Source organism: Chiloscyllium punctatum, chromosome 29 (genome assembly GCF_047496795.1).
Source record: "Chiloscyllium punctatum isolate Juve2018m chromosome 29, sChiPun1.3, whole genome shotgun sequence".
NCBI classification, from domain to species: Eukaryota; Metazoa; Chordata; class Chondrichthyes; order Orectolobiformes; family Hemiscylliidae; genus Chiloscyllium; species Chiloscyllium punctatum.
The window spans coordinates 39,069,171-39,089,162 of record NC_092767.1 but is presented as its reverse complement, the minus strand read 5'-3'; positions in this window follow the sequence as shown (position 1 = coordinate 39,089,162).

Below are 19,992 nucleotides of genomic sequence, written 5' to 3'. Positions count from 1 at the left end.
CTCTAATGAAAATACAATTAGAAATGAAGATGAATTTAGAATAATTTTTCTATTGGCAATCTTAACCGAATAATGGATACAGTACCTTCTACTAATGAACTGTTCCAATATATCATCGTCCCATAAACACATCCCTTGACAAAAAGGAACATTCAAACATGCATTCTTGCATACAGTTCTCCAATCCAGGAGGAAACACCATCAAGTGAGGTTCCAGAGAGAATAGCAGCTGTGGAAAATTTACTGAAACTTACAACCTTTTTGGGACCCCAAGCACCTAGTGATTGTTACAGCTACAATATAAAAAATCTAGAAATCCTGGTCTGTGCCAGCTCGCCATTGTTACTGCTATTTATTTAAAAACCTTAAAAGCCCCATAAGTTATTTTCTTGAGCCGTTTTCAGTAGGAAGTTTTGCCTTTAAGGCCTCTTACTAAAAAAACGGAGAAAATAACCTTTTATTTAAAAAGTGACAGCATTGTCAGGCAATTTATATGCGTGGTCCTTTACTCAGTGGGCTTCCTTTTGTTACTGATCGCATGGTAACCTGAGAGTGACAGCCACAGGTACAGACCAAGTTACAAGGATGTTTCTCATAACTTCTGAAACACGCCTGTCCATGGACCACCACATGGGACATACCAGGAAGTGAACAACAGCTTGACACACCCCATTTCATTATTTCTGAGCTACACAATGCCAGCAGTCGATACACTAGGGAGGCCAAAACCCAAGGCCAGGGAAAGAAAGAAAGGGACAAGAGATTCACATTAAAGACAGAAACAGACAGTTAATTAACTGAAAATATGTTGTGGAAATATGTGGTAAACGTCATGGCGAAGTGAGATCTTCGAGAGTAAAATTACAAGAATGAGAATTGAATACAGACATTGTCTGATCAGCTGAAATGGTTTGTTATATCAAGTTCTCAATCTGCTTCACAGAACACCACAAACAACATAAACTGGGACAAGATAACAGCCCATCATGGAGAGCTGTGCAGAGCATGCTAGTGTGTTGCTCAGTAAACTGCACTATCTGCACAGCATGATAGTATTGCAAACTTTACTATCAAATGCTAACTATACTCGCAACAGATTTACTGCTTACAGTGGGAAGGTTTGCTCTCTCTGCGCGCGCGTGTGTGTGTTCATCAGAGACTGAGAGAGAGAGTGTGTGTCTGTGTGTGCGCGCGTGATTGGCGTGGCTGCATGCAAAACTCATTGTTTGAGAAGGAACGCACATGGAGGAAATTATTTTAAATACGAACAACAGGCAAGCCTTTTGTTAATCAGTAGAGAGAACGAGAGAAGTTTCATGGGCAGATGAGCTAAAGTGTTTGAGAATGTTAAAATAAAGGCATTGCCAGACACAATAGCAATATCCATCTGCGTGCACATGAATGACAGATGGATGGGAGTTTGGTGTGAGGTCGAATCAGATTTGCTTCAGCAGGTTTGAAGCCGGGAGTGTCAGCAGCAGATTATTGGCTTCATTAAGATTGTATTTCATAGCTCAAGGTTCAAACAACAGATGGAATAAACCAGTGAGATATATTCTGGAGTGGTGAGTATTTCAAGTTAGAAATGTTCAGGGTATGGTGTCAAGAATTAGCTCATAGTCAAAGGGATCTCCCACAGTTGTGTCCTGACTGTTTCAGCTGCAGATATTGGCCAGGAATGGGATGGAAACAGTGGAAGGAAGTGGAGTTTGTAACCAGAAGAGTAGAAAGTGACCTCCATGCTCTTAACAGTAAAGGCAATGAGACAATGCATTGTGGTTCTCCCCTGAAACTGAATAGTTCAACATGGAGACCCGTGAGTAACACTGCCAGAGCAGAGAGCGAGACAGTAATTGAACACCTTCATTGATGCAGTTAGTAGTGGTCTGTAGAGTGAATATCTGGATTGTGAGATTCAACAGGAACAATAACAGTGGCAGGAAGTGTAGACAATATGAAATAATAATAATACACTCATAACTGGTTTATATAAAACAAAATCTGGATAGTGATACTCACCAGGAACACCAACGATAGCCAGGAAGGGATAATAAGTATTGAATAATGAGAAGAGCGAAATAGATCCGCAATGATAATGACAACCAATCAAATTCAGAAAGATACCAAACATAATCGGATAAGCTCCTGTATATTGTTGGAATATTCCTGTCTAATGTTCTCAGATTCTGATCCATTGTTGGAATATTTCAGTCTAATGTTCTCAGATTCTGATCCATTGTTGGAATATTCCAGTCTAATGTTCTCAGATTCTGATCTCTCCTCCCCCTCTCTCTGGATCTGCTGATCCCTATCAGTGCTGTCAGTGATGCTCCCACTCATGTTATGGGTTGACACATTGAACGGAGCCCATTTATCATCAAAAGATGGAAACCCTCCACTGGGATAATTCGAATCCATGGAGATTGGCATTAATGGCAGTCACTGAACAAATAGGCTCAGTTAACCAATTGAAACATCACTTTTCATTTACTGGTTTTGGATGGAATGGATAAGGGTTGCTGAGGGATGGACAATAAATCTTTCAATATTGTAAATCTTTTTTTCCCTTGTATATGAGAGTATTAACAGAACACTGCAGCGGTCTATATATGTTCCACCTTGTTTATGAAAATAGGCAGTTATAAAATGACAGATCTGCTGCGTAAAAAAAAAACGTCCGGTGGGCAAGTTTCTAGATACCTGAAACCAAGTACGGTACTTATTGACCAGTGTGAGGCTACTCCTGGTTTTAATGCCCTGTTTTCAAATCCTTTCTTACCTTGAGACAGAACATTGAGACTGCTGCTCAGTAACAGGCCAAAGCAATTCTGTCCTTATGGGCCCCTTACAGAGGGATAGGAGAAGGCCATTCAGCCCACATTAACCTGTTGCGACTTGAAGAGGTGGAAAGTTGGAATATTGGCACATTTTGCCAACAGAATCATTCAAAACAAAGCGATTTGTCGCTGCAGCTGTATGAGGTGTCACTGAGAGGGCACCTGGAGTACATTGTGTTATTTGTGTTTCTGTAACTGAAAAGGAATGGGTCTCCATTAGATACAGTTTACCAGCTGCTCATAATCCACAGGTTGCTGTGTCTCGGATCTGTTACACAGGGACAGGAGGAGGCCATGCAGCCTCTCAAGTGTGTTCAGAAGAACTGGAGGAGGCCATTAAGTCTCTTGGGTCTATTACTGAGGGACAGCATTTTCAGTGTAATACAGAGGGACAGGAGGAGCCTATCCAGTCTCTCGAGCCCGTTATAGAGGCACAGGAAGTGTTTATTTAACTTTCAAGTTTGTTATGCATAAATATTAGTTTTAAATTAATTATGGAATCGGAAATACCTGATGTCAACATTAAAGTTCAAACTTTGAGCAAGGCGAATTTTGAAAGTGTTCGGCGAGCCCTGTGAAAGGCAGATTGGGATATCCTATTCACAGGTTAAGGGATGGTTGGAAAATGCAAGGTCATCAAAACGTGGTTTCAGAGAGTCCAGAGCAAACGTGTTCCTATTAGTGAGATGGGCAAGGCTGGTGGGTGCAGGGAGTGCTGGATGGCTAGATATATTGATGCTCTGGTCAAGGTGAGGAAGGAGGCATATGTCAGGTAAACAGAGCTGAGATCAAGTGAATCCCGAGAGGTGTATAAGAGCAGCAAGTGTATCATCAATCGGGAAATCGGGCCAGAAAAATGTGGACAAGAGATTGCTTTAGAAATTGGGTTAATGAGGCATTGAAGAAATTCTACAAATCCTTTAATGGCAAAAGATTAACTAGGGAGAGAATAGGGCCCCTTAAAGATCAGTAAGGCTACGTATTTATGGAACCACAACAAATTTGAGGGATACTAAACAAGTATTTTTCCTCAATATTTAATGTGGAGGAGGTTACAAGAGCGAGAGAATGAAGAAATATGCAATGATACCTTGCAAAATGACTATATTACAAGGAGGTGTTGGACATTTATAACACATAAAGGTGAACTAATCCCTGGGACTTGATCAGTTGTATCCCAGATGTTTGTGGGAAGCTAGGAAATAGATTGCTTATGCATTTTGCTGATATATTTGTAACATTGATTTTCACAGATGAGGTGTCAAAAGACTGGAGGGCTGCTAACATAGTGCAATTATTTAAGAAATTAAGGAAAAAAAACAGGTAACTATAGATCGGTGAGCCTGACGTCAATGGTGATTAAATTATTGGAGGGGATTTCGAGGAAAAAGATCGATATATATTTGGAAAGACAAGGACTGAAGAGAGCTTTGTACATTGTAGATCACATCCCACTGACACGGTGGAATTTTTTGAGGAAGTGATGAAGATGATTGATGAAGACAGGACAGTGGATGTTGTCTTTATGGAAGTCAGTAAGAAAACCAAAATATTCTACATGGTAGACTGGTTAGCAAGGTTAGACTGGCTGGGATCCAGGGAGAACTCGCCATTTAGGTGCAAACTTTTCTTGAATATTGGAGACAGGGCTTGACAGTGACATTTGTTCATTAAACTTGGAGACCTGTGATCAGTGGCGTGCCGCAAAGATCAATAGTGGGTCCACTGCCTTTTGTCACTGATACAAATCATTTACATTTGAGTATATGAAATATGGTCAGTAAGTTTGTAGATAATAACAAATTTGTTGCCGTCGTTGACAGTGATGAACGATCTCTCAGACCACAATGGGACTTTGTTCAGGTGAACCGAGGAGTGGCAGATGGAGTTTATTTTAGTTAAATGTGAGGTGTAGCATTTTGGCAAGACATATCAAGGCAAGACATATAGGTAGGGTCCTGTCGCAAGCTGCCAATCAAGGAGAATTCCATAGAAGTTAACAATTCCTACAGTGAGGAAACAGGCTTTTCGGTCCATCGAGGCCACACCGACCCTCTAAACAGTATCCCACTAGACAAACCCCTACTCTATCCCTCTGAGCCTGCATTTCCCATGGCTAATCCACCTCGCCTGCACATCCCTGGGTACTTTACTCAATTTAGCATGGCCGATCTACCCTTATCTGTATATCTTTATACTGTCGGAGGAAAACATAACATCCGGAGGAAACTCATGCAGACACGGGGAGAATGTACAAACTCCACACAGGCAATCATTCAAGGATGGAATTAAACCCAGATCGCTGCGCTCTGAAGCAGCAATGCTAGTCACTGAGGTACTGTGTCACCTGGTGGTGCAGGTTCTCCGTTCCTTGAAAGTGCTGTCACAGATCGACGACGCGTTGCATCTGTACAGGACATTGGTTTGGCCACTTTTGTAATATTGCCTTTAATTCCAGTTTCCCTGCCGTCGGAAAGATGTTGTCAAACTTGAAAGGGTACAGAAGAGATTTAAAAGAATGTTGCAGGTGTTGGAGAGTTAGAGCTACAGGGAGCGTTTGGATAGGCTGGGGCTATTTTCAAGTGTTGAGGCTGAGGGGCGACCTTAAAGAGGTTTATAAAATCATGAGGGGCAAAGATAAGGTAAACAGTCAACGTCTTTTCCCAGATAGGCGAGTCCAAAATTAGAAGACAAAGGTTTAAGGTGAGAGGGGAAAGATTTAAATAGGGACATGAGGGACAACATTTTCACACAGAGACTGCTGCGTGTTTGGATTGAACAGCCAAAGGCGGTGGTGGAGGCAGGTACAGTTACACCATTTAAAAGGCATTTGGATGGATACATGCATGAGAGATGTTCAGACGGAAATGGGCCAAATGCTGGGAAGGGGAACGAGATTTATTTAGGATATTTGGTTTGGCATAGATGACCGGACTGAAGGATCGTTTTCTGTACTGTACATCTCTGAGACTCTGTTGCCTTTTGAGTGTATAACACAGGAACAGGAGGAGGCTACTCAGCTTCTGAATTCTGTCAGTCAGATTGTTTGCTCAATTACTCAGAGCAAAATACAAAAATACATCATTCAGATTTTGATGGTGATTTACAGAATCAGGAGAATTACTTTTAGTCAACAGAAGCTGTAAGGAATGTGAAGAGGCTCTTCAGTCCCTCAGTTCCATTCCACAGGAGCAGGAGGTGAGCACAGAACTATTGGAGCCTGTTACACAGGAACAGGAGGAGGACATCCGTATTCACAGACATGGGATCAGGAAGCAGTCATTCAACTGCTTGAGACTGGGACACAGGAACAGGAGGCAGTCATTCAACTGCTCGAGGCTGGAACACAGGAACAGGAGGGAGTCACTCAACTGCTCGAGACTGGGACACAGGAACAGGAGGAAGTCATTCAACTGCTCGAGGCTGGGACACAGGAACAGGAGGGAGTCATTCAACTGCTCGAGACTGGGACACAGGAACAGGAGGGAGTCACTCAACTGTTCGAGACTGGGACACACGAACAGGAGGGAGTCATTCAACTGCTCGATGCTGGGACACAGGAACAGGAGGGAGTCACTCAACTGCTTGAGACTGGGCCACAGGGAAATCTGTAGGTTCGTGACGCCCCAGGACCCTGTTACGCAGGAACAGGAGGAGGTGACTCACTCCCCACCAGTATGGGACATTGGGAGAGAAGGGGAGTTTGCTTGGAACAAACATAAATACATGAACAAGTTGCGTTAGTGGTCCATTCAATCCTGCCCCACCATTAACTAAGACCACGGTTGATCAGACTGTGATTTCCTCATTCCATTTTACGGAGACTGTCCTCTCTGCAGCCTCTGCTCTATTTGTTGGTCATGTTGCAGACCCAGATGCTGCAACAACAGTCACCATCACTCATCCAGATGGTCCGGTCTAAGGATGAGTCAGGATTTGAAGGGTCCAATAACAAGAATGAAAACATAAAATAAAGGTATAGCCAGATATTTAGTTCTCTCACATTCGCAAGCAAACTCACATAAACAGCCCATCCATAATACATTCGGGATGGAGCACTGTGTAGATATGGCTAGCGTACTGCTGAATGCAACCCAACAATATCCAGAATGGAACTCTGTGCAGCCCACATCAATACTTGATCTATATTCCTGGGATAAATGTCCAGCGTGGGGAGATGTGCAGACCTCACTGGTTTATTCATATATGAACACAGGTTGTTCCAGTTTTCGGTAACACTGTGTTAGATCACTGCCCAGTGTGGGGAAACTTGCTGGAAGTGACAGGATGTGCAGCTCCCATCCAGTTACAGCGCCATATCTCCACTGTACCTTGTCAAGTTTTGATGCAGATGTGAAAATCATTGCAAGGGAGAGATGTAAATGAAAACAGTTGAAACACCAATAGTTCTGATTAAGGCGAGTATCCCACAAGTATTTAAAGATGAAATAACTGAGATATTATCTGATGAGGTTCTGTGAATGGTACAAGGAAGGAAGAGGGGGTTAGTTGCCTCCAACTCATCAATGGGAATTAGAGGAACAAATATGCAGGGAAACTGGTGAGAGAAGCAGGAGCATTAGGATTGTCATAATAGGTGATTTAAATTTTCCTAACATAGACTGGGACATCCAGATGGTTAAGAACTTCGATGGAACGTAATTTCTTAAGTTTGTTCAAGAAAGTTTCCCAAGCAGTATATAAAGGGTCCTACACGGGAAGGGACAAACTCGACCTACTGTTGTGAAATAGGTGACGGTGGTAAAGTGGGGGAGTATTTTGGGAAAAGTGACTGGCGTTGTATTAATTTTAAAATAGTTATGGGAGGGAAAAAATTGGTCCACAGATTCACGTTCTAAATTGGGGCAAGGCATATTTTGTTGGAATTAGACAGAGGATTGCATTGTTAATTGGAGTAGTTTGTTTTCAGGTGAAAGGATGTCGGGCACGAGGGAGGGCTGTAAAAGTGAGATAGCTCGAGTTCAAGGTTGACATGTTCCTGTGAGGGTGAAGGGAAAGTGAGGCTGGAAGAGAAAACCCTGGATGACAAGAGATATTGAGGCTCTAGCCAGCAAAAAGGAGGCGTGGTTCAGGTACAGGCAGCTGGGGTCAAGGGCATTCCTGGAGGTACACAGGGGATACTGGAGTTTACTGAAGAAGGAAATCAGGAAGGCGAAAAGAGAGTATGAGATAGCCTTGGCTGAGACGATTAAAGTGAACCCAAATTCACTATTGTAAAGAAAAAGAACAACTAGAGACAGAATAGGACGCCTTAAAAACCAAAAGAGGCACGCATGTGTAAAACTACAAGAGATGGTTGAGGTCCTCAATTTCCCCTCTGTGTTTACCAAGAAGAAAGACATGAAGTCCTGTGACCTTTGGGAGGTTAATTGTCATATCTTGGTACTGTCGAAATCACAATAGAGGTGCTGCTGGACATATTAGAATGCACAAAGTCAGATAAATCTCTTGGTCCTGACCAGATATATCCAAGAGCACTGCAAGAGGTGAGAGAAGACAGGGGCCAAGGTCCTGGAAGACTGGGCGGTAACAAATATAGTGCCCTTCTTCAAGAAGGGCTGCAAATAATTGCCTGGGAAATACAGACCAGTAAGCTTCACATCTGTTTGCAGTAAACTCCTTGAGAAGGTTCTGAGGTATAAGATATGCATGCATTTGGAAAGACAGAGTTTGACTTGGAGCAGTCAGCATAGCTTTGTGCTTGTCAGATCATGCCTTACAAATTTTATTAGGGTTTTTTGAGGAAGTGACCAAGAAAGTTGTCGAGGGTAGGGCGGTCAACATAATCTATATGGATTTCAGTAAGGCCTTTAGTAAGATTCCACATGAAAGGCCGCTCTAGAAGGTTAGATTGCACAGACTCTAATGTAAGCTGGCAATTTGGTGACGCATTTGGTTTGACATTATAAAGCAAATGGCTATCGTGGAAATATGCTTGTCGGACTGGAGGCCTGTGACGAGTGGAGTGCCTCAGGGGTCGGTACTGTCCCCATTGCTGTGGGTTATCTAGATCAATGATTTTGACGAGCGTGCACATTGCAGGTTAGTAAGTTTGCAGATGGCACTAAAATAGGAGGTATTGTTTACAGTGAGGAACATTATCAGAAATTGCAGCACTACGTTGATCAGCTGGGGAAGTGGGCTGAGAAATAGCAAATGGAGTTTAATTTAGATAAATGCAACATCTTTCATTTTGGAAAGTCAAATTCAGGTGGGAGTTTAATGGTAAATGAGAGGGCCTAAAGGAGTGTAGTGGAACAAAAGGATGTTGGAAATCAGGTGCATGGTTGTCTGAATTTGAGTCTCAGATACACAGGACAGTGAAGAATGCTGTTGGCACACTGGCCTCCATCAGGGCATTGAGTATAGAAGTTGGGACGTTCTGTTGCCGTTGTACAGGATGTTGGTAAGTCTGCAGTTGAAGTATTGCGCTCAGTTTTGTTCACCTTGCCCTAGAAAGGATATTATTGAACGAGAAAGAATGTACAAGAAATTTACAAAGATGTTTCCTGGGCTAAAGGGTCTGCGTTATAGGGAGAAGTTGGACAGGTTAGAACATATTTCTGTACAGCGTAGAAAACTGAGGGGGATTATATAGAAGTGTACCTCTTATCAAATCATGAGAACCATGCATAGGGTGAATATTTCAAATTTTTTTTTGCAAGGTTGGGAAACCAAGGACTAGAGCACATCTGTTAATGTTTGGAGAGGACAAAAATAAAAAGGAACCTGAGGGTCAACGTTTTTACACAGACTGTGTTTTGCCTTTGGTCTGAGCTGCCAGTGGAAGTGGTTGAGGTGGGTACAATAACAACATTGAAAAGGTATTGGATAAATACATGGATAGGAAATGAGCAAGGGCAGGGAAATGGGGTGAGTGTGGATGCACATTTTGGTCGGCATCTACCAGCTGGGCCGAAGGGCCTGTTTCCATGTAGAAACGTATGACTGTAGATACGTGTGTTTCAGGATAGAGACAGAGAGGGACAGACTAAGAAAAAATGTCATGGAAAGATATGTTCACAGGTTTTAGAATGCTGATAGGAAGACATTTCGATAGTATCATGCAACAGGGGTCAGTATTATGAAGAATTATGAGTGAATGGAATAATGCTGTGAGTTCAGGCGATGGGGAGTTTTGAATGAACATTTGTTCTGCAACTTTTTAACTGGGAGTGAGGACAGCAGCGTCTTCGGCTCATTGAACTGTATAAAACAGTAATTTGTCTCAGTGTCATTTTCATTGAGTGTGACAGAGGGATTGTCTGTACGAAGCTGAGCTAGTTTCCTGTTGCTATCCAATCGAACTCACCTCACTAAATATCACCCACCCACCCACCTCTCATTGAATGCCAGCTCGATTTCCCACCCATCATGATTGGAGGTACTCACAGTCGCCAGGATTTCCTTAGATATTCCGTGTTCCCTGTCACTGGTGCCATCTTTAAAAGGCCAAGGGGCACGCGGCTGAGCTTTCTCAGTTTGGAGCTGCCCTGTACAGTTTACCCCGATCATGGCAGATAGTTTGTTGACGGTGCATAGTGTGCATAGTGGATGGGCTATTGCAGAGCGGGGCCATTGCCTTCCCAGAGGGGGCCATACCACCAGACCCACCGAGGATGATCTGTGCTCACCACCAAATTCAGTGCAGCATCTGCGGCCTGAAGAAATTTCCAGCAAAACAGGACAAGCATCAATAACCTTCCCCACTCTGTCAGGATAATTGGTCACCGTGTTCTCTCTGCTCACTCACACTCACTGTATATCTGTTATAGCACGACCAAGGCTCATGCTCCACCACTCTCACTGCCGCATGCAACAGCTTCGCTCTCTCTCTCGCCTTTGCAATACCCCCCAACACAGTTAGAGAATATTCTGGACAACACCGAATATGGAATGTTCCAGATAGTGTTCCAAATAATGCCCAGTTTCAGGAAAATGGCAGTGCCCCAGTGTGTAACCACATAAGAGGAAGGAGTAAAGATGCACGTTTTCCAAATCACACATATTTCAAACCATGTTGAGGCCATTCAGCCCTTCAAATTTGCTCTAGCATTTAATAAGTTCCCAGCTGATCTGATGCTATTCTCAGATACAGGAGCTTTCAGTCATTCAACCCTCTGCGTTCCTGTCAATGTCCAGACGGCACTCAGGCACTTTTACCCCAATTTTCTTCAAGCGCCTGTTTGAGGGCATTTCCGATGGAATGCACTCTCCTAACAGTATATTCCATTAACTGTATACTTTCATGCAACGGTCAGCATGCTTTACACAGACCAAACAAAAATATACTTTTATTTTATGATTATAGATTTCCAATCACACTGTGTAACTCTGGTTATTTCAGTTGACTCACCATAATGATATTTAACCAAAAACAACTTCTAAACACGTCTTGTTATAAAATACAATTTCGAGCAGAGAATGTTTTTACCCTTGCTGGGCCCAAGGGCTTTTATCCACACTGTAAGGATTCTACTAATTCTAAATCACTCAAGTAAGACACACCCCCTGCTGCCCACAGTTTAAACATGGAATCCATTATCCCAGGATGACAACCCGGAATACCAATTATAGGGGTAAGAAATATGGTTTTGACTGTATTGCCCTCAATCGGACACATTGTCATTCATGCTTTAACAGTATTGATAATTATTGGGTTATGACAATACTCCATAAATGTTAAATCCGTTATCTGAACTGTACCACTTTCCTTGTGATGAATGTTTCTCTTGCCCTTTGTCTGCGACTGTTTCTGTGTATAACAGTTACACAGTCTCACACTCAGTTGGTTGGACGGCTGGTTTGTGATGTAGAGGGAGGCCAACAGCGCAGGTTCAGTTCCTCACACTGACAGAGGTTACCAAGAAGGGGACGCTCTCTCAACCTCACCCCATCACCCGAGGTGTGGTTAACCTCAGGATATACCACCATGAGTGGACTGTCTACTGAGAGTTCTTTGGGACTCTATTCTATCAATGTTAACATTTTAATACTTTTTAAAAATATCTTTATTGAAAAAGAGAATTTTAATAGTATAATAAACCAATAACAACACAACTCAAGTAACTGATCAAAATTGCACCCATGTGCATGTACATACAAAACAAGTTAAAAACACTAAACGGACAGAAGAAAAACAAAAATAAACAGTAAATAATGAATAAATAATACTGCTCAGTGTAACAAAATGATAGCTCTCGTTCTTCAAGAGCATTAGCTGATATCCCTTTTTATGTTCATTATTATTCCTCTTTGGATATAAGATTTATTAGATAATATCGTCATGGCTGTATAAAAGCCCTTCTGAGAATGGCAGATAAGCCTGTATCACGGTAATTCAGAAAGGTCTCTCATGGTCTTATATAAATCTCTGTTTTTGGTGCACCATGCTGGTGAGAAAGGTCAAATGGATATTCTCCATGAAGAGCTTACGACGACCCAACAGACCCGGGCGGGGGATGGGGGAGGGTGTTGGGGGTTTTGGGGGGAGGGGGTGATTCAGGCATCCAACACAACAGAATGCTTTTCCTAGCACAGAAACTAAGGACATTTTTTCACTTGTGCATCTGTGTAAAGTACCCTGGGCAGGCCCAGGAAAAGAGAAACCAGGTCCATCTCCAATTCAGTCCCCTCGACCCACTCGATCACACCTGATACAGTGCTCCAATATATATGACGCCTGCAGCAGGACCACATGCAATGAGTAAGAGTGTCTGTAGTCATTCTATATTTAGGACATTCTGAAGATAATCCCACTTTGAATTTTGGCGATAATCTATGGTCAGATAGGCACTATGAAGAATTTCCAACTGCATGGAAAGGGTCCTATTACAGATGAAATTCTTCGAGCATTTTCACAAATATCCTCCCATGGCTCCGAAGTCTTCTGAATCCCCAACTCTCTCTCGCAGACATCACAAAGCTGCACAGTCTCATCTGAGGGGACACTCTCCATCTAATGATGAAGGGTACTGCGGGAGAGTGTATTCTAAGCAATAAGTACCACCTTCACTCTATCGGATCTGTAAGAGTCTGGTAAAAGTTTTTTTTAATCAAATCTCTGATCTGAAAAAGAAAGAGGAGAGGTCTCTACTAGCCAGTCCATGTGTACGAGTTATTTGATCAAATTACATCATTGTTTCTCCCTCAAATAGCACGAGGTGGCTCAGTAGTGAGCATTGCTGCCTCACAGCACCAGGGTTCCGAATTTGGTTCTGGCGTTGGGTGCCTGGCTGTATGCAGTTAACATATTCTAGGCTTGTCTGTGTGGGTTTCCTCCCACAGTCCAAAGATGTGTTGGTTAGATGAATTGATTATTGATAAATCACCCACAGTATTCAATGATGAGTAGGTTGGGTCATTATCAGGTGAAATCTAGGATAGTACGGGAATGGGTCTGGGTGGGCTACTCTTCAAAGGGTCAAAGTGGACTTGCTGGGCCCAAGGGCTTTTATTGACACTATAAGGATTCTACTAATTCTAAATCACTCAAGTAAGACACACCCCTTGCTGCCCACAGTTTAAACCTGGAATCCATTATCCCAGGATGACAACCCGGTATACCAATTATAGATGTGAGAAACTATGGTGTTCGCCCAATATGAAGCATTGTGATTCATGCTTTAACAGTATTGATAGTCATTGGGTTATGACAATACTCCATAAATGTTCTCATTTTGTCTAAGACCAGCAGACCAATAAGGGTTCACTTTGTCTGAGAGGGTTCAATATCTAATCCTATTGACGCCGAGTCCTCAGTGGCCCATGCACTAACATAGGATAAAAAAAGACACGAATTCATCGCTTTTAATCTGGGAGATCTACTCCCCACAATGTGGGGTAGTTAAAATTTGGTTAGCTTGATAGAGAGTCGCTTATAGTGCCAAATGAAAGTTAACCAGCCATAAAATTTCCGAAATGTCTGTCTGGGAAACATCAAAGGAAGCTTTCACACGGGTTATAGTTAATGAGGAAGGGCATTCATTTTAAGAACAGCTATCCTACCTATCCAGGATATTGGAGGTGCCTCCCTTCTTTGAAGGTCTTGTTTAATTTTTCAAGCAAATGGACATAGTTCACGTTAAATAAATGATCAAAAATGGATGTAATGAATATACTGAAATAGAGAAACCTCCCCCCCCACACCCACCCCGTCCATTTGAAAGGAAAACAGGATTTCCCCTCAAAATCTGGTATTTTCCTAAGTCCTCCCATCGGCATGGCCTCCAACTTTGTAAAATTAATCTTAAAGCCCAAAAAGGCGACGAGCGAATTAATGCATTGCATCACGTGAGCTGCTGAAATTGCGGGATTTGACATAAATATAAGACTTTCATCTACAAACAACATAATCTTACGTGACTTCTATCCCATTTCTGGGGCAGGTATGTTGGGGTAATATTCCCAGTTGTGCAGGATGCCAGCGAACCTAAGATTGATTCAGGGATGGGGAATAGATCAACCCTCTTGTGCTATTTATGCGAGTTCAAGAAGAAAATAAAATCTCTGCTTGTGAAGTAGAACTGCCTCCAAACATCCACCAGCTCTAGTCCTGCACACAAATCCACTAATTACGTACATTATGACGAGTGTATTGGGGACCTTTGGACATTCTGCCCACCTTGGGGTGCATAAGAGAGTTGAAATATGCTGTACAATAATGTGCCACGATGCAAGATAACTTAATTTGGGAAATGTATGTACCAGGATTTTAAGCGGGTGCACTGGGTGGCAATTCAAAATACTGTATTAATTCCCATAGTTCAAGGCTTTGAGGATCATGATCCTTCCATGAGTGTTTTATACAATCTAGTAATTTAAATGGAAGATTCTTACTATCAATTCTGACTTTTCCCCTACTCCTAGTATTAAAAGATGCGAAACAAACCCGTTCATAGCCGCCCTGCTGTAACATCAAATGTTCCTTGTCATCACGGTTCATCTCCTGCAATAGAGCAACATCCACCCTCTTTGATTTTAAGACGAGCAATTACATTTTTCCTCTTGACTGGCAGATCACTACCCTTAATGTTTCAGGTACACCATTTAACCACATAACAATCCATAACACATTGCAGCAACATTTGAATTCGAGAGAGTTTCACATCGAATTACACATCGCTGGGCATTAATGATAAAACACTCAGCGACCCTAAAAACGATACAAACTATTACTACTACAACTAACAAGCTCGCAAAACTTTCCAAAGCTAAATACATTAAAAATAAACAACGAACGAAACAAAATCCCAAGTGCCAATGACATTTTATATGGAAATTTACCCCGCCCATTGGGGGCGCCTACATATCCCAAAACTTTATCTTCTGCCCGCTACCAATATGGCATTCAGGGCAATTAATAACAAAAAACAGGCTTCAACTGTCCTTACGTCGGCAGTTTGTCATCACAACTACCTTTGTAACTCCCTCCAGCTTGAGCCACACCTCCGACACAAGCAAAGAAAGAGAAAACGAGTAGTAATATTAATGAAGAAGTTAATAGTGTGAACTCTACCCATCCCCGACTATAATTTAACACTGGTTAATACCAGAAAAATCCAACAAAATTTCTTTAAGGGAGAAACATGATTATCTAAACATCCAGCTTTCCTGAAAATATCCACAAAGTTTTCGCTTTCTCTGGAGAATCAGACGAGTTCATTGATCCATTCAAAGCAATACAGAGCACTGCTGGGAACCTTAAGGAATACTGAATCCCGAGTTCCCTTACTCTTCTCTTGATATCATCAAAAGATTTTCTTTCCTGAATCACCGATGCTGAAAAGTCATAAAAGAACATAATGCTGGATCTCTCGTGAATTAAAGCCATCGGAAACCACACTGAGCTTCCATCAGTCTTTGTTTATCCCTGTAACTATGTCACCACACAAGGACAGGGCAAAGGCGTTGGTCTGAGTCTAACCACCGTGCCGTAACCCAATGAACTTCAGCTTCGAAGTGAAGGAATCTCAGCAGCCAGATCAAACCTGACCACCTGCCGTCTGGTCCAGCAGATCGACGATGTAAACATTCTTCGTCCTGTCCCTGTTCTCGAGGTGGTCATCTTATTCAGTTAAGGTCTGGACCTGTATTTCAAGGGGGAGGATCCTCTCCCGAGAGGAATTGATCACAGTCTCTGTCAATGCAGTTCGTCACTTGACATTGTATGTTCTGTTTCCATGGCTGTCTCGTTGCTGCTCATGTTTTTGGAGAAAGTCTGAGACCGGTTCTAGCCACAGCTGGACTTCTGTTCAGTCGTGCCTTCAATCATTTCACATAAGTTGGTGAACTGAGTGACCAAGGCCTGGTGACTAACTGGGTCCATGGAATGAGCAGAGTGGGTTGCAGCTACAGCCTCAGGCATGCTTGATGCTTCTGATGGGTGCACCGTGGGTTGGGACTTACTCGATCCTTTCCCGTGTTTTGTCATTTCCACTCGACAAAACGGGATTAATAAAGATTCTATAGCTCTTTTATTGTTGAATTTTAACTAAATGGCTGGGATGGAGTGGGGTAGAGTACCACTTTGCCCGTTCTGTGATGCAAAGCCCAGCAAAGCAGACCTTCTGGATCGTGGCCATCTTGGATTCCCCCTTAAAATTTTATCAACATTTTAATTTCGTTTTGCACTTTATTAATGAATTTTCTGGAGCTGTGCCATTTCGTACCATTGTCTACATTTCCCCCCACACTGCACATTCCTGCCAATCCCCGATAATCCTCGACTCCGTTGTTATTTATGAAACTTCTGTCTGTGCCTCAAAAATATTCAATATCTCTGCCTCCATTGCTCTGCGGGGAAGAGTGTTCGAAAGACCTACAATGCTGAAAGAACAAAATATAAACCGCAAGACCTGAGTTTGAGATTAGTTTTTCTTTGTCTCCTGATCTGAGAAAAGATATAATTACATTGGAAGCAGTTCGTAGATGTTTCACTTCATGGATTCCAGGGATGAGTGCCTTATATTATGAAGGCTTTAACAGGTTACACGTGGAATGAGAGGTGATCCTATTGAAACATACATGACCTAGAGGAGAGTGGATCAGATATATACCCACTGGGTATAGTCCAAATTTCTTGTAATTTTTGTAGAATCTCTACAGTGAGGAAGCAGGCCATCCCATCCATCAAGTCCACACTGACCCTCTGAACAGCATCCCCCCAACCTTCCCCCCCCCCCCCATTCCCTATCCATGTAACCTTGCATTTTCCATCACTAACCTACATAACCTACGCATGCCTGAGCACTATGGACAATTTAGCATGGCCAATCCACTCTAAGCTGCATATCTTTGGACTGTGGGAGGGAATTGGAGTATCGTGAGGAAACCCACACAGATGCCTGCATAGAGAATACTCAAATTCCATGCAGAGCATAGCCCAATGTTGGTAGTTAACCCAGCTTCTTGGTGACGAGAGGTAGCAGTGCTAACCACAGATCACCATGCGCATCCATTAGTCCTAGTAGTTACTTGTGGCTGACTAAAGAAATCTGCCTGACTTGTTCCTGTCACTGAACCTGATCCAGTCTGAGACCTTTATCATCGGCCATATCACCAACCTGGTTACATTTAAAATTTGTTGTGAGCAGTGGAGCAGTGGGACTAGAAAAGAAAACAGTGACACCCTCCAACCTCAATCAGAGGTTGCTAACTTACGGATGCTACCAGACCTGCTGAGATTTTCCAGCATTTCCTCTTTTATTTACTGGTGGAGTACTTTCAAAGGGCCGAATGGCCCATTTGTGTCCCTCAGCCCTGTGTTCTGATGTTCCATTCAGCCCTTCAGACCTGCGAAATAGTGACAGATCGAGGTCAGTCGGATGGTTAGGTGTAGTTTTGGAAAGGTATTTGGAAAATGCAGGCTGGGTTGGGAAGCGACCCCGCCCCCAATCCCTGTTTCCAGATGTGCGTCATGTTACAGAACCAGATACGCTGGGATACAGCCCACATACCCCACCCGGGTTAATCCAAGCAAATCCTCTGCTCTCCCTGAATGCAACATTGCATAACACAATTTCCAGGAAAACAACCAGTTACTTTCCAAGAGCATAACATGTGAAATGAATAAATAGAGTAGGCTATTCGGCCCCTCAGATTTGCCCTATCATTTAATACGAACATGGCTGATCTACTCCTGGGCTCAACTCCACTTTCTTGCCTACTCCGTGTATCCCTCTATACCTCTCTGGGTTATGGAGTTCTGGACATTTACTACCTTCTGAGAGAAGACATCACTCTGTGTCTCATATTGAAATCGATGTTCCATATTCAGTCTCTATATTCTCGAGTTTGAGACTCCACCCAGGAGTGGAAACAACTTGGCAATACCTACCTTCTCAAGCTCCTTCTGAGTCTTGTATTTTTCAGCGGTATCACTCCTCATTCATTTAAACCCCAATGAATAATCGCCTCACCATTTTAGAGATTCTCAACAACTCAACTCTTTCAGCCCAGGAAGTTGCCTAATGAACCAACCTAGTTACTTGCTGCACCAACATGCTGACTTTATGTTTCATACATAGGGACACTCCTTTTCTGGAAGTCCCCTCCATGTAATAACAGCCTGCCTTTTGATTCTCAGAGTCATCCACAGCCTTGAATGTGTATTGCACTTAGCTTCCGCCGTCAGGCGATCAATATAGAATGTAAATAACTGATTCTGGATTAGTGGTGCTGGAAGAGCACTTTAGATCAGGTAGCATCCAAGGAGCAGCGAAATCGACATTTCAGGCAAAAGCCCTTGCCGACACGTCGATTTCGCTGCTCCTTATGCTGCCTGAACTGCTGTGCTCTTCCAGCACCACTAATCCAGAATCTGGTTTCCAGCATCTGCAGTCATTGTTTTTACGTTGTAAATAACTGATGCCATTCGACTGATATTTGTGATACTCCAGCAGAAAGACCTTGATCATGAAGATCCATTAATCCTGACTGTCCGATTTCTATGTGTTAACCAATCATCATCCCATGTTACCACATTAGCCGTCATCCTACGAACTTCAGTTTTGTGTAAGAACTTTTATTTTGTAATACTTTATGGAAAAGCTCTGGAAAGCCTGGTTTTTACCAGATCCACTTTATCAAGTCCGCTTGTTACATCCTCTGGCATCTCCAGCAGTACTTTGCATGATGTTACAGGGCAAAGTATAATTTCCCTTTCACAAAACTACACTGACCCTGTGTGAAGCTTTTCTAAATGTCCATGCTGGCCAGGTCTTCCAAATTAAGCTCAGCCCATCTGCTTTCATTTGGCCCATATGCCTCGAACTGTTTCCCATTCATATGTTTGTCCAAATGAGTTTTAAATGTTGCAGCTGTACATGCATCTACCACACTTCCTCTGGCAGCTCATTCCATACCCACACCACCTATTGTGTAAAACTGTTGCTCCTTCGTTCCATTTAAGTCTTTCACCTTAAGCTGTGCCTTGTATGTTTGAATTCCCCCATCCCGTTGAAAAGACCGTGGCGATTCACCCTATCCATACCTCTCATGATTTTATAAACTTCTACAATGTCACCCCGCAACCTTCTGTATTCCGGTACTAACTTCAACAACAAACATTTAAAGATACGCACTGCAAATTTAACACGATATTAAACATGGCAGTAAAACAATACACAGCCCAAACTTCACATTGTTGTTTGTTTTTCTCCATATTACAAAATACTAAGACAGCAAGAAACGTTTACTAGTGACAATAAGAAGTCAAACACATGAATTCATGCGTTTGACTTCTTATTGTCACTAGTAAATGTTTCTTGCTGTCTTAGTATTTTGTAATATTGAGAAAAACAAATAACAATATGAAGTTTGGGCTGTGTATTGCTTTACTGCCATGTTTAATATCGTGTTAAATTAAAAGGGGTGATGATCCTGACAGTGCAAACGTAATTATGGCCAGATCTGTATAATGTCACATAGTCAACATTCTCCCGCCTGGCCTCCGTTGTGTGATTGTGTCTTATTTATCTTGCACTCAGTAGAGAGAATCCCTTTCCCCAGCCAAGTCTTAATTTCAAACCGTTCGTTATCATCTTCTTGCTCACCACTGTTTAAACCTGCTTATCTTTGCCACACTCTCTTTTCCCTGTCACCCATCCCCCACCTCTGGCAAGCGATTAAAAAT